The 13,324-nt window shown below is 39.5% G+C and overlaps 1 pseudogene; it reads left to right on the top strand.

Annotated features, from left to right (window-relative positions):
• Positions 1 to 829: 829 nt before the first annotated feature.
• On the top strand, positions 830 to 1,368 carry LOC103348168 (replication protein A 32 kDa subunit pseudogene; annotated as a pseudogene).
• The last annotated feature ends 11,956 nt before the right edge of the window (positions 1,369 to 13,324 follow it).

Raw genomic sequence — 13,324 nt, forward strand, 5'->3', positions numbered from 1 at the left:
TGAGAGGAAACATATGATGTTTGTCTTTTGGGTACTGGCTAATTTCACTAAGTATAATGGTATCCAGTTCGCATCCATTTTGTTGCAAATGACAGGATTTAATTTTTTTAATGCTGAGTAGTGTTCCATAGTGTATAAAGATCATAATTTCTTTATCAAGTTATCAGATGATGAACCTTTGGGTTGATTCCATATCTTACCTATTGTGAATTGAGCTGCAATAAACATGGGGATACAAATCATTATTTCATATCCTGATTTCAATTTGTTTGGGTAAAATCTCAGGAATGGGATGACCGGGTAATATGGTAGTCTGTATGCAGATTTCTGAGATATCTCCAAACATTCTTCCACAGTGGAGGCACAAATTTACATTTCCACGAACAGTGGATTAGGGTACATTTTCCCCCAACATCCTTGCCAGAATTTACTATTTGTTGATTTCTGTATGAAAGCCATACTAACCGGGGTGAGGGGAAACCTCTTTGTGGTTTTGATTTGCATTTCCTTGATGGCTAGTGATCCTGAGTATTTTTTCATGTGTCTTTTGGCCATTTGGATTTCCTCTTTTAAAAAATGCCTGTAGGTTGGGCCGTAGTGCACATTTTCCGAGGCCTAGCCTGAGAGAAAGCAGAAGGTCTGTGGGTGTTGATTGGCTTAAGCAAGAAGCGTGCTGGAAGGTGACTGGCTACATCATTCACGGGAAGAAGTTTGTGGCGCCAGAGTGAAGAAGACACCGCGCTGCCCCCACAACTCGGTTCTGAGGTGCTCTGCGAGCCTGTTCGACTGGAACTTTCTGGTCCTCTGTTCCAAAGGCATCGAGACCAAGATGTGGAATAGTTCCTTCAGCAGCTCCAGCACAGGGGAGCCAGGGGCTACATGTAGTCATTGGGTGGCTTTGGGTCACCCACGCCCTCTCGGGCTGAAAAGAAATTGAGAACCCGAGCCCAGCACATTGTACCCTCTACTATATCCCAGCTGCTTTCTGCCACTCTGGTTGATGAAGTGTTCAAGATTGGGAATGTTGAGATTTCACAGGTCACCATTGTGGGGATAATCAGACATACAGAGAAGGCACCAACCAACATTGTTTACAAAATAGATGACATGACAGCTGCACCCATGGACGTTCGTCAGTGGGTCAACACAGATGACGCCAGTGGTGAGAACAATGTGGTTCTGCCAGAAACATACGTGAAGGTGGCTGGTCACCTGAGGTCTTTCCAGAACAAGAAGAGCCTGGTAGCCTTTAAAATCATGCCCCTGGAGGACATGAACGAGTCCACCGCTCACATTCTGCAGTGCCACCATTCCATAAGGGCACCAGGTTCTAGTCCCAGTTGCTCCTCTTCCATTCCAGCTCTCTGATGTGGCCTGGGAAGGCAGTGGAGGATGGTTCAAGTGCTTGGGCCCCTGCGCCTGCATGGGAGACCAGGAAGAAACACCTGGCTCCTGGCTTCGGATCGGCACAGCTCCAGCCATTGAGGCAATTTGGAGAGTAAACCAACGGAAGGAAGACCTTTCAGTCTCTCTCATTGTCTGTAAACTCTACCTGTCAAATAAAAAAAATCTAGAAAGAGTAAGAGTGAATGAAGCAGATGGAAGACTGACCTCTCTCCCTACATCTCTCTCTCTCCCTCTCTCTCTCTGTAAATCTGCCTTTCAAATAAATAAATAAATCTTTTTTAAAAAGAGTGAATGTAAAACACACATAGCAGGGGATAATGAACATAGGCAGTTTTTCCAATTAATGTAAGTTTGGGGTAATTATTGCCCCATTTTTATATATATATAGTATCAAATGAAACTATTGGTGACATAATCCATATAAACAACTATAGCCACAAGGATTAATATACTAAACATTAAATTGTACTAAGAACTCACCTAAAAGGAAACCTGTAAAGTGAAATCAACACTATGAGAAGCAATGACTTCAACAGCTTTTGTCTTGACTATCAAGGAACAGGTTATTGTTTAATTTTTATTATCTTTTTTCTACTTAATACCATTGATTGAAATCTTTACTTAACATAGAATTAATCATAGGTGTATTAAGTCAATGTCAAATAGATCCAAGTAAAAAATAAGAGTAGGAATAAGAGAGGGAGGAGCTGTACACACATTCCTACAGACTTATCCTTAAGGGTAAAGCTAAAAATGTTCCGTGGGACTCCCATTAAGCTGGGTAGTACTAGTGCAATCTTACGTGTTAAAATGATCATATTAAGTGTATAACTGATCGTATAGATAGAATTAAGTGTCAAAAGGATCACATAAATAAGACCAAGTGTCTGGTAATAACAATAGATAGAATTCAAAAGGAGAGAATGTTCCAACATGGGAAGCAGTTCACACAGCAGATTCGTAGAATGACAAATGCCCTAAATAACACTCTGACCTCAGAATCAGCCCTTAAGGCATTCAGATCTGGCTAAAAAGCCCATGAGCGTTTCTCAAGCATGGAAAGCCCAGACACTGTGGCAAAAAGTGAGTTAAATGAAAGATATCTGTGAGTGAGATCCCAGTGGAAAAACGGACCATTAAAGAAGGAGGTATTGTTCTCTAAAGGGAGAAAACGAGAACTTCCACTTTGATTATGGCCCTGTCTAAATACTGACAGAGTATGTGAACTCAAAAGGCTTCCATAGCCCTGGCAGCTCATGACAAGAGCCTCAGGTGATCACTGACATCAAAAATAAGTGTTAATTGTTAAATTAGCAACAGGAATCACTGTAAACTTATTCCCCATATAGGACCTCTGTCCTTAATGAGTTGTACTTTGAGAATCAACTGTAAAACTTGTTCTCAAATAGTACTTTATACTTTGGGGGGGGCTACAAATTGTTGAGCTCTTTATTTAGTATAGAGTTGGTCTTCTGTAAATAAAATTAATTAAAAAAATCTTAATGAAGAATGAGATGAGACAGAGAATAGGAGGTGAAATGGCAGTGGGGTTGGGAGGGTGGGTATAGGAGAAAGAACCACTATATCCCTAAATCTATACCTATGAAATATTTGTATTCATTAAATAAAAGCCTTATTAAAATAAAATAAAATATACTAATCATTAAGTCTTACTGTCAAAACAATTGTAATCCTCATCATTGTTATAGCCAGTGGTTCAGCTTTGAAATCAATTCTTACTAGTCTTCCTTTCTACTTCAATAATAGTTTATTTGAAGAATATTCTCAGATTAAAAAACAAACTGTTAAGAATTGTAACATGTCGGCTGGCGCTGTGGCTCAGTAGGTTAATCCTCTGCCTGCAGCACCAGCATCCCATATGGGCACCAGTTCTAGTCCCGGCTGCTCCTCATCCAATCCAGCTGTGGCCTGGGAACGCAGTAGAAGATGGCCCAAGTGCTTGGACCCCTGCACCCACATAGGCGACCAGGAAGAAGCTCCTGGCTCCTGGCTTTGGATCGGCATAACTCTGGCCATTGTAGCCTTTTGCGGGAGTGAACCAACAGAAGGAAGACCTTTCTCTTTCTCTCTCTCCCTCTCACAGTCTGTAACTCTACCTCTCAAATAAATAAGTAAATAAAATCTTAAAAAAAAGAATTGTAACATGCACTCACATGTGTTATCTTACTTGCTTATTACAGACTTTATCAATAAAATTGATAAACCTTCAACCAGATTGATCCTGTAGAAAAGAAATGGTCAATAAGGAATGAAAGAAGGAAAATTAGTACTCCTCCAATAGACATGAAAAGGATAAGAAGATATTTTAAACAACTTTATGCCAATTAATTCGATGACAAACTGAAAAATTCCTCAAAAGGCACAAAATATAAAAGCTCATTAAAGAATGAGATTGCTGGAGCCATCTAAATCTATTAAACAAGTTGGATTCTTAGTTACATCCTCACCTATGGCTCAGTTAGTTTCAATTTTAATTCTATTGCGTATTTTAGAAATAATAATATTAATACAACACAGAATTTTCTAAAAAAAATAATGAAAGAGGAAATAACACTTTTCAACTCATTTTATTTAAAGAACAGCACTGCCATGACACCAAAACCAAATACATTATAAGAAAAGAAAATCCCAGACCAGTAACCCTCATGAACATAGTTGTAAACAATCAAAATATTAGCAAATTAAATTGTCACAGATTCAAACAAAAACACCATGGCCAAATGAAGCTGATCTGAGGACTACAAGGCTGTTTTAACATCCAAAAATCAATTAATAACAAACCAAATCTAGCAAGATAGGAAAACCATTTATATAGCAGGACTGAATTAAATTTATCTCAAGCTATAGCCTTCCTTATAAGCAAAGTTGGCTTAGTATCCAAAACTCTGTTTATATATCATGTTAACAAAATTAAAAATAAACCAAAAGCCAAATGATCATCTCAACAGACAAAAAAATCACTTGTATGTTTCCAACATTCTTTCATGATAAAAACAAACAAATCCTTAGGAATAGAAGGGAATGTCTTCAACTCTTTAAAGGAATTTTGTAAAAAAAAAAAAAAAAAAAAAAAAAAAGAAAAGAAAAGAAAAAGAAATTCACATCTAACATATATTTAATAATGAAAAACTAGGTAATCACCTCCCAATGTCAGAAAAAAAATATAAGAATGTCTACTCTTAACAACCTCTATTCCACATTGCACTGGAAATTCTAGCAAGGACAAGGTCAAGAAAAAACAGACATCCAAAAAGGAAGAGAGTTTTTAAAAATTGTATTTGTGAATGGCATGATCTTGTGTTTAGAAAACCATAGAAAATTCACTAAAAAAATTTACAGGGCAGAAAATTAATAAATGAAAGTCAATTGTCTGTCTACACAATTACAATGAACAATCCAAAATGAGCATAAGGAACCAACTCTGTTTACATAAACATTGAAAAGAATAAAATACTCAGAAATGCATTTAAAGCAGCTGGAAATCATATACCCTGGGAACTACAAAATTTTATTGAAAGAAATTAAATAAGATCAAATAGGAAAAATATCATATATTCATAGGCCAGAAGACTTAATATTGTTAAGATGAAAACGTTACTTAAAAAAAAACTACAGCTTCAGCATAATCCCTATCAGAATCCCGAATGACTTCTTTATAGAAATTAACAAGGTCATTCTAAAATTCATAAGAAATTTCAAAGAACCTAAAAAGCCAAAGTAATCTTGAAACAGAACAAAGTAGAATGGCTCACAGTTTCCATTTCCAAAATTAACTTCAAAGGTCAGTAATCAGGACAGTATGGCCCTGTGTTAAAGATGGCTGTATAGATCAATGGAATAAACACCAGAAATAATCCCATGTGTCAATGGGTGCCTGAGTTTTGACAAGAGTGTCAAGATCATTTGATGCGAAATTGTCTTAAACAAAAGGGACAAGCAGAAAGCTACATGCAAAAGAGTAAAGTTGGTCTCTGACCTCACATTGTATACAACTATTAACTAAAAATGGATCAAAGACCTAGATATAACCATTAAAACTGTGAGGCTCAGAAGAAAGTATGGGATAAATCTACATGACCTCAAATTTGGCAAAGAATTCTTATTGAGAGTATGTTATCATTAAAAAAAAATAAAAGAAAGAAAGGAAGGAGGAGGGAGGGAACAAAGTATCATGATGTTCTATGAATCATATATGAAATTTATGAAATCTTTTATCTATGTATTAATAATTTTAAAAAATATAACAATCACACATAGACACACATATACACAACCAAAATCACAAACAAGAGAAGTCTAAGTATGTAAACAAGATAAACAAAAACATATGTCTGACATGGACAGTGTGGCCTAGCAGGTAAAGCTGCCACCTGCAGTGCCAGCATCCCACATGGGTGCCAGATCAAGTCTTGACTGCTCCACTTCTGATCCAGTTCTCTGTTATGGCCTGGGAAAGCAGTAGAAGATGGCCCAAGTACTTGCACCCACATGGGAGACCTAGAAGAAGCTCCTGACTCTGGCCATTGCAGCCTTGTGGGGAGTGAACCAGTAGATGGAAGACCTCCCTCTCTCTTTGTCTCTCCCTCTCTCTCCTCGCTCTCTCTGCTTTTGCTTCTCTGTAACTCTGCCTTTCAAATAAATAAATAAATAAATCCTTTTAAGAAAAGCATATGTCCTCATAAACACCTATATACAGATATGTATAACTACATTATTCATAAGAGCCAAGAGATAGAAAAAAAATTGCAAAACTCCATCAATTGAAGAGTGAACTGAAGAATCAATAAACATTTTGGTGTACTCATAACAAGAAATATTCTTTGGCATACAAAGAAATAAAGTGTTAACCCATCCTATGACATGAATAAACCTTGACAGTATTATGTCAAGCGAAAGAAGCCAATCACAAAAAACGACATATTGCCTGTTTCCATTCATGTCAGTGTTCAGATAAACAAAATAGTACAGACATACACTAGGTTTGTGGCTGCTTAGGACTGGGGGATATGAAGATGGAAGCACCTTACAATGTGAACTCTGGAAATATGGTCCTTAAAGAGGTAATTAAGATTAAATGAGGTCACTCAGGTGACCCAGGTGGGCAGGCCCTACTGCATTATGACTTGCATCTTCATGAGAAGAGTAGGACAGACCGCGTAAAGAAACAGAAAAGACAGCAGTCTCCAAGTCATGGAGAGAAACCCTCAAAAAAATCAAATGTGCAAATATCTTGACCTTCATCCAGAATAGTAAGAAAATAATCATATATTGTGTAAGCTACCTAGTCTGGCAAGCTTCCTCATGGTAACCTTACAACATGAATACACTGATTTGTCCTGGGTGTATGTATAATAAATGTAGGCACCCTGGATTACAAATCTATGATTGTCTTGCTGGAGTCAAGCTAACCCATAACAGAAAAGGCAGGTTAACTCCAAATGGGTTTGCTCCAAATTGAGTCAGATGTGACTCAACCAGGCACGACACCAATCTCAGGGTTCAAATCTATTCATTGCTGGTACAACAGGAATGCAAACCTCTCTGTGTGGCTTCTTGTTGACCCTTGTACCTATATTTGAAAATGAACGAAGTAATCATTTAGTTATATATTTTTCAACTTAAACAAATTTTATTCCTGAATCCAGTCCAGACTTAGCTTGTTTATTGCTACTCCAAATGCTACAGTAAGCTAGCCAATGTGACAAAATAATTTTAATAATAAAACAATCACAGAAATAATTTAAGAGGTCCAAAAAGAAATGGGAAGGGGAGGATAAGTGAGAATATTTATGTGTGAGGGATGTGTTCTCTGTCACAGCTATTGTGAATGCTGACAGGCAGCACTGCTGTTCCAACAAGCTGCATAGTGCATTGATGCTCATGCCCACTCTGGAATCTGCCATACTACAGTTCATGAGAAGGGCATTAAAGGGGCCGGCAGTGTGACGCAGCAGCGCCAGCATCCCATATGGGTTCCGGTTTTAGTCTCAGCTGCTCCTCTTCCTATCCAGCCCTCTGCTGTGGCCTGGGATAGTAGTAGAGGAAGGCCCAAGTCCTTGGGCCCCTGCACCCATGTGGGAGACCCTGAGGAAGCTCCTGGCTTCAGATGGGCACAGCTCCAGCCCTTGCAACCAATTGAGGAGTGAGCCAGCGGATGGAAGACCTCTGTCTCTACCTCTCTCTGTAACTCTGTCTTTCAAATAAATAAAATAAATCTTAAAAGAAGAAGGACATTAAAATCAGAATGGCCTGGGTCTGAATTCTGGGTTTACAACTTGTGGATCTCATTATCTGTAAGATGATAATTTTACTATTGCTTGGATGGCATTTATCATCACTGTTCATCCTCATTAGAAACTGTTGGCACTTACATAAGGGTTTAGAGCATTGTAAAGCACTTCACACACATCGTTGTTTTTCATCACTAAAATGTCTCTGTAGAATCAAGGGAGGGTATTGTTACACCTGTTTCAATTGTAAGGAAACAATAGAAGGAGGTTAAATAACTAGGTTGTGGTCGCAAAAGAAGTTTCCGTTAACTCCATGTCTTCTAAGGCACAATTCTGTGTTCTTTCTTCTCGGCACACTGCCTTTTTCCTCCCTCCCTCACTCAGGATCTGGAGAGCTTCTGGTAGCTCTGGGGAAACAGTTATATAAAAAACATCTATCTTTTCTTCTGCAAATTAACATCAACAACCCATAAGCCAGGCAGACCCTAACCACACCAGATAAATCCACGTCTGCTGAATGCCTTTTGCTAGGATGACTGATATCAGCCACAATGATCCTTACAACAAATTCACACACTTCCCCTGGGGTTCCTTGCCTGGAATCCAGGTCATTTTAAGAATTCACCTAATACGATGATGCTTTGAAACACAAGTGCTGTTGGCATGCTGAGGAGCACATGGTCAGAAGGCAGGCCACTCCTTAAGCATTGGCTGCTGAGGGCAAGGACCATTAACTGGCCTCCCCGTTCTTCACCACAGAATTCCCCCAGCATGGGGTCTGAGTGATCTCTGGGTCAAGGGCCATTTGCCTGTGGTATCCTCTCTGATGCAGAAATGTCTTGGCCTGAGCTTTAAGCTGTAGACGAGTCCTGCTCAGCTTTTTAAAAAATGTAATCCTCAGCTTTAAAAACAAAACAAAACAAAAAGATATTTATATCATGACCCAGTTCTTGTCTGTTTGAAAGTGATGGGTAGTAAAATAATTTAATGAGAAAAACTAGCACACAAAAATGGAAGAGGAAGGAAGGGAAAGAGAAGGGTAAGGGTGGTGGGAAGGGTGCATTGCATAAGGTATAAAAATTAAGTGTCTAGTTTTTTTTGGTTGGGGGAGGTATGTAGAAAAGTGATTTATTCCATTATAAGCACTTACACAGTCATGGGTCGCACATGCTTGCTAGTGAGTGATATTATGATATTAAATGGAGATGATATTAAACTAGTGGTCAAGGAATAACTTCTCGTGTGTATGTGTGTGTGTATGAGTGTGTGTGTGTGTGTGTGTGTGTGTGTATGAGTGTGTGTGAGTGGTGAGCTAGGCTGTGCATCCCTGAGGTCCAGCATTGCACGAGGGGCGGGGAAGCTGCGGTCACTTAGATTTCCTGCGGCCCCTTTCTACTATTTCTATCTACTCATTTATCATCTATGGACCTATCTAAGTGAGGGACACTGTATTCAAGGTATTTCTTATCATGAGTCATAATTGAAAAAAAAAAAAAAAAAACTGGAAAGATCCGAGTCTAGAGGAAAGCCAACAGAAGAGGGTTAGAGTTTGCGATTCGAAGAAAAACTCAGGATAAGGTTGGGACAATGGGAAGATTCTGCCCTCCACCACTGCCGACTGAGTGCTTTTAAAACCTCTTGCTCCCGGTTCAACCCTTAGCAGTTCTCTTCTTACCTTGGTTTGCATGGCTGGATGCGGTGGACTCTGCTAATCCGCCAGCCCCTCTCCCATCACCATCTCACCTCCGGCTTCAGCTCCACCAAATTCTGTGCCATTTGGGCAGCACTCTCTGCTCCTCAGCCCTCCAGGCTTCTGTTCCCAGGCTCCTGTTCTCCCTACTTGTCTGCTTTGTTCTCATTACCTATGCCTGCTGTCAATTGTTCAAATAATGGTCTACCTCCTACAGGAAGTGTTCGCCTGTCACTCTCCGTTCATTTACTCATCCAGGTCAGCACGTAATACTCAGAAATCACAGACTGAGGTATTTGGAATATCACGGTGCACAGGACAGAAGGTTCTGGCCTTTTGGAGCTTCATTTCCAATGGTCAGACAGTCGATAAATAACTAAATGTGTGATGTGATGTAATGTAATGTCACTAAAGACAATAAGAGAGAGCCAAGGTAGTAGAGGAAGACTTTGCTCAAGGGGAAATTTGGGCAGAAAATTGAAGCTCCAGACCAAGCCATGACCAGGTTTGAGGAAAAGTGCTTCAGATGAAGGAAACGGTAAGTACAAAGGCCCTGAGGCAGGGACAGGATGACATGTGCAGGCTGGATTCATTACATCTCTCATAGGCACCTTATCACTTTGCAGGTACTTTTATGACATGGAACTATGTCTTTTCTCCATTTTTTTCTACTGAAGTATAAGCTTCTTGATAACATCTTGTAACTAAGCAATTTAAGTTCTCTCTACATATTTAAGTATGTGACAGAAAAAAAATCAATTCTTAAAGAAGCGAAATTCTTAAATAAGTCAAAATGAATACATGAAGGAAGTTATTCCCCTCTTCTTGGAAGAGGAAAGCAGGGGAGGCCTGTGTTCTGTAGGCAGTGTTCCAGGCAACAAAAAGTGCTGGTCAATGCACACTTTAAAAGGAAAGTCTCAAAGGCAAGACAAACAATATTTCCCTAGAACTATCCCAGCTGATATAAATAAAACCAAAACAAGAGATGAGTAGATTGTTTAATTCTGTGAAAAAATCTATGTTCCTGTAGATCAATCCATCCAAATTTATTGGTTTGAAAATTAAATTGCCTTGCAAAATGCGGTTTAGAAATTTCTCTTGGTTCAACAAATATTCAACCTCATGAAGAGATGCCCTGGTTGTATTAACTGTTTAGAGAATGAATCCCAGAATCCTGAGCTGGAAGGAGAATGTAAACTCCCCCCAACATTGTCATTTTATGATGAAGGAAAGGAGGCAGAGCCGTTGCTTCCCAAGCTGTGCCTAGAACCCAGGCCCGGTCCCTCCTGCCCCAGGGCCCTGGCATCCCTCCACACACCCAGCGCTTGCCCATTGCACTTGGCTTTTCTTCATAACCTCAGTGAAAGCACATTTTTCCGAATTGCAGGATTGGGATGCAAGAAGATAACTGAGAAGTTCTGGACTCTCCTGGCATTCTCCCAGGCTCCAGGATAGCAGAGGAGAGACTCCACCATGATCACACCAAATTAAGTCACAGGTGGAAAGCGCTCCTGGAAACCCTGCAGCAAAGGTGCCTTCCTCTCCTGCTCTGCTTCTCTTTGGACTCCTACACTCTAGTCAGCCTTAGTGAGAGCTGGTCTTAGAAATGCCCATTTTTTCTCAGCGCAGCTTATATTGAGAGAAAACTGGAAATCCTTCCCAAATAATGATGAAGTTGTAGATTTGCTCAGAAATGGCTTTGGGACGAGAGACTCCTTTGCCTTTAACATCTCTTAACCAATAATCACAGAGATGGAATACTGTGTATTTTTAACTAAACCATTTATTTTAGCATAATTTTAGGCTTACTTTTTTTGCAAAAATCATACAAAGACTTCTCATATGCCTTTCCCTCAGTTTCTCCTGTTAACATCTCACATTATTAAAACACTTTAGTCACAATTAAGGAACCAAGATTGGTAATTATTATTTAAACTGTTCTATTTATATAAAAGTACAATTATATAAATTGCATTTACATTTATATACAACTATAATTATATAAATATATACACTTGATTTCTATTTCTCTGCTTTTCCTCTATGTTCTTTTCCTGTTCCAGTATCCCATGCAGGAAAACACAACGCAACCCTTCCTGGAACAAACTTTCTCCTTTTCCATTGGCAAATTCACACTTAGTTGTCAATATTCTATTCTGAACAGTGCTGTGACTTCTGACACTCTTGCTACCCATTCAGGCAGGGGAGGGGATCCCTACTCTTTCCTTGCTGTCTCCTGTACTTACTGTTCCACCACACCCTTCTTGTCTTAAGAATCCTGATCATGTATTACATATTCTTAGCATCCAGTTCATAGAAGGAACTTAATAAATATTCTTTAAATAAATGAATGAATAAACTCAAAACCCACAGTGCTCAGGTAGATAATATCTTCATTTGAAAAATGGAGAAATGATGGTTTGGATATTTTAACTAACCTCCCTAAGTTTATACAGCTAATGAAGAGGAAGCCAGGACAGACCCAGTCCTTTGACTCTGCCTTGTCATTTTAGTGCTGTTTTTCTAGGAATCTGAAGCCACAAGGATCTGTCCCACACCTGGTGATATATGCCATTCTTTTCCAACCATATGTTGTTATTATTCTGACTTACCACATCTTCTAGGTTATTTTACCAAGTGGGTCTTGATTACAATGTTCCGATTTAGTTTCACGCACCTAGTACTGAACCTTAGTTATAAGAACCCCATCTTGTTCCCTAAAATTTGGTACTAGATTTTTAAGGTATCTGCCTCTTATAAAAGTTATTTACTTGATTTATTTGAAAGGTAGAGAAACACAGAGGGGGAGAGAGAGAGAGAGAGAGAGAGACAAAGAGATTTTCTGCTACTGGTCTACTTCCCAGATGCCTGCAACAGCCTGTGCTGGGCCAGGCAGAAGCCAGGAGTCCACGTCTACATCTGGGCTTCCCATGTGGGCAGCAGGGACCCAAGAACTTAAGCAATCACTGCCATCTCCTGGGCTGTTCATGAGCAGAAAGCTGGAACAGAGTCAGGAGTTGAATCCAGGTTCCCTAACAAGGGAAGCAAGCGTCCTCAGTAGGGTCTTAACCACTATGCTAAATGCCCCTCTCACTTACCTCATTCAAGGAGCTTTTCAGAGTACATTTGATGATAGACAAAATGTGATCATTAACATGATTTGTGCATTCCCTAATAAATTTTTTCTAGAAAAGCCATTGTTGGTTCTAAGTTAGATGTAACCAAGGGCCTCTTTTTATAAAGATTATCAAATCTCAAGTTCTTCCCTTGTTTTATGGAAAGTGCCATGGAGCTCCGGGGAGTTCCATCAGTACTGAAAGTTACCCAGCTAGATGGGGACGAGTGCCATGTCTGGATCTCCCCTCAATGTCCTTTCTCTCCATCTCTCAGCCTCTGTAAGAGTTGGCTGAATTCCAGAATACTGTGTGAGTACATAAATTTGTCAAGAAATATGATTAAATCTTAAAATTCCCGATCACAGGGTAAAGGAAATCTGGGTCATAACATAGTTCTCGTCTTGTCTCTTCTGTCCTGCTTCTGTTCTTTCCTTTTCCTCCTCTTCTTTCCACTCAAGCAAGTCGGTTATAGGAAGAGAGATAGAAGTAGGCAGAGTTCCAAACCAATTATTGAATCTAAACTTCACCTGCTGCTAAACAAACATGCTGGATTTTCTAGATGAGTTCCACTATCAAGTATTCCATTCATTCTCCCTTCAGATTTTTCATTGTGCCAAACTCAAAATAGGAGCCTCCTAGCTCTGGGCAAAGGTAGTTAGTACTTTGAGATGTGCCAAGAAAGATACCACTAAATGCCAACGTATCAGGGGTTTTCCTTCTTGGACTTTTGCACCCCTTTTGTGTTCATATCCAAGTCTTGGACCACCAATCCCCCTGTTATGGCTTGTTAATCGTTCTATCTACTCTCACCATGACTGCCTACCCAAAGGCATCACAGGCACAACAGTAGCCACCGAAGC

This window comes from Oryctolagus cuniculus, chromosome 6, assembly GCF_964237555.1.
Source record: "Oryctolagus cuniculus chromosome 6, mOryCun1.1, whole genome shotgun sequence".
Lineage (NCBI taxonomy): Eukaryota > Metazoa > Chordata > Mammalia > Lagomorpha > Leporidae > Oryctolagus > Oryctolagus cuniculus.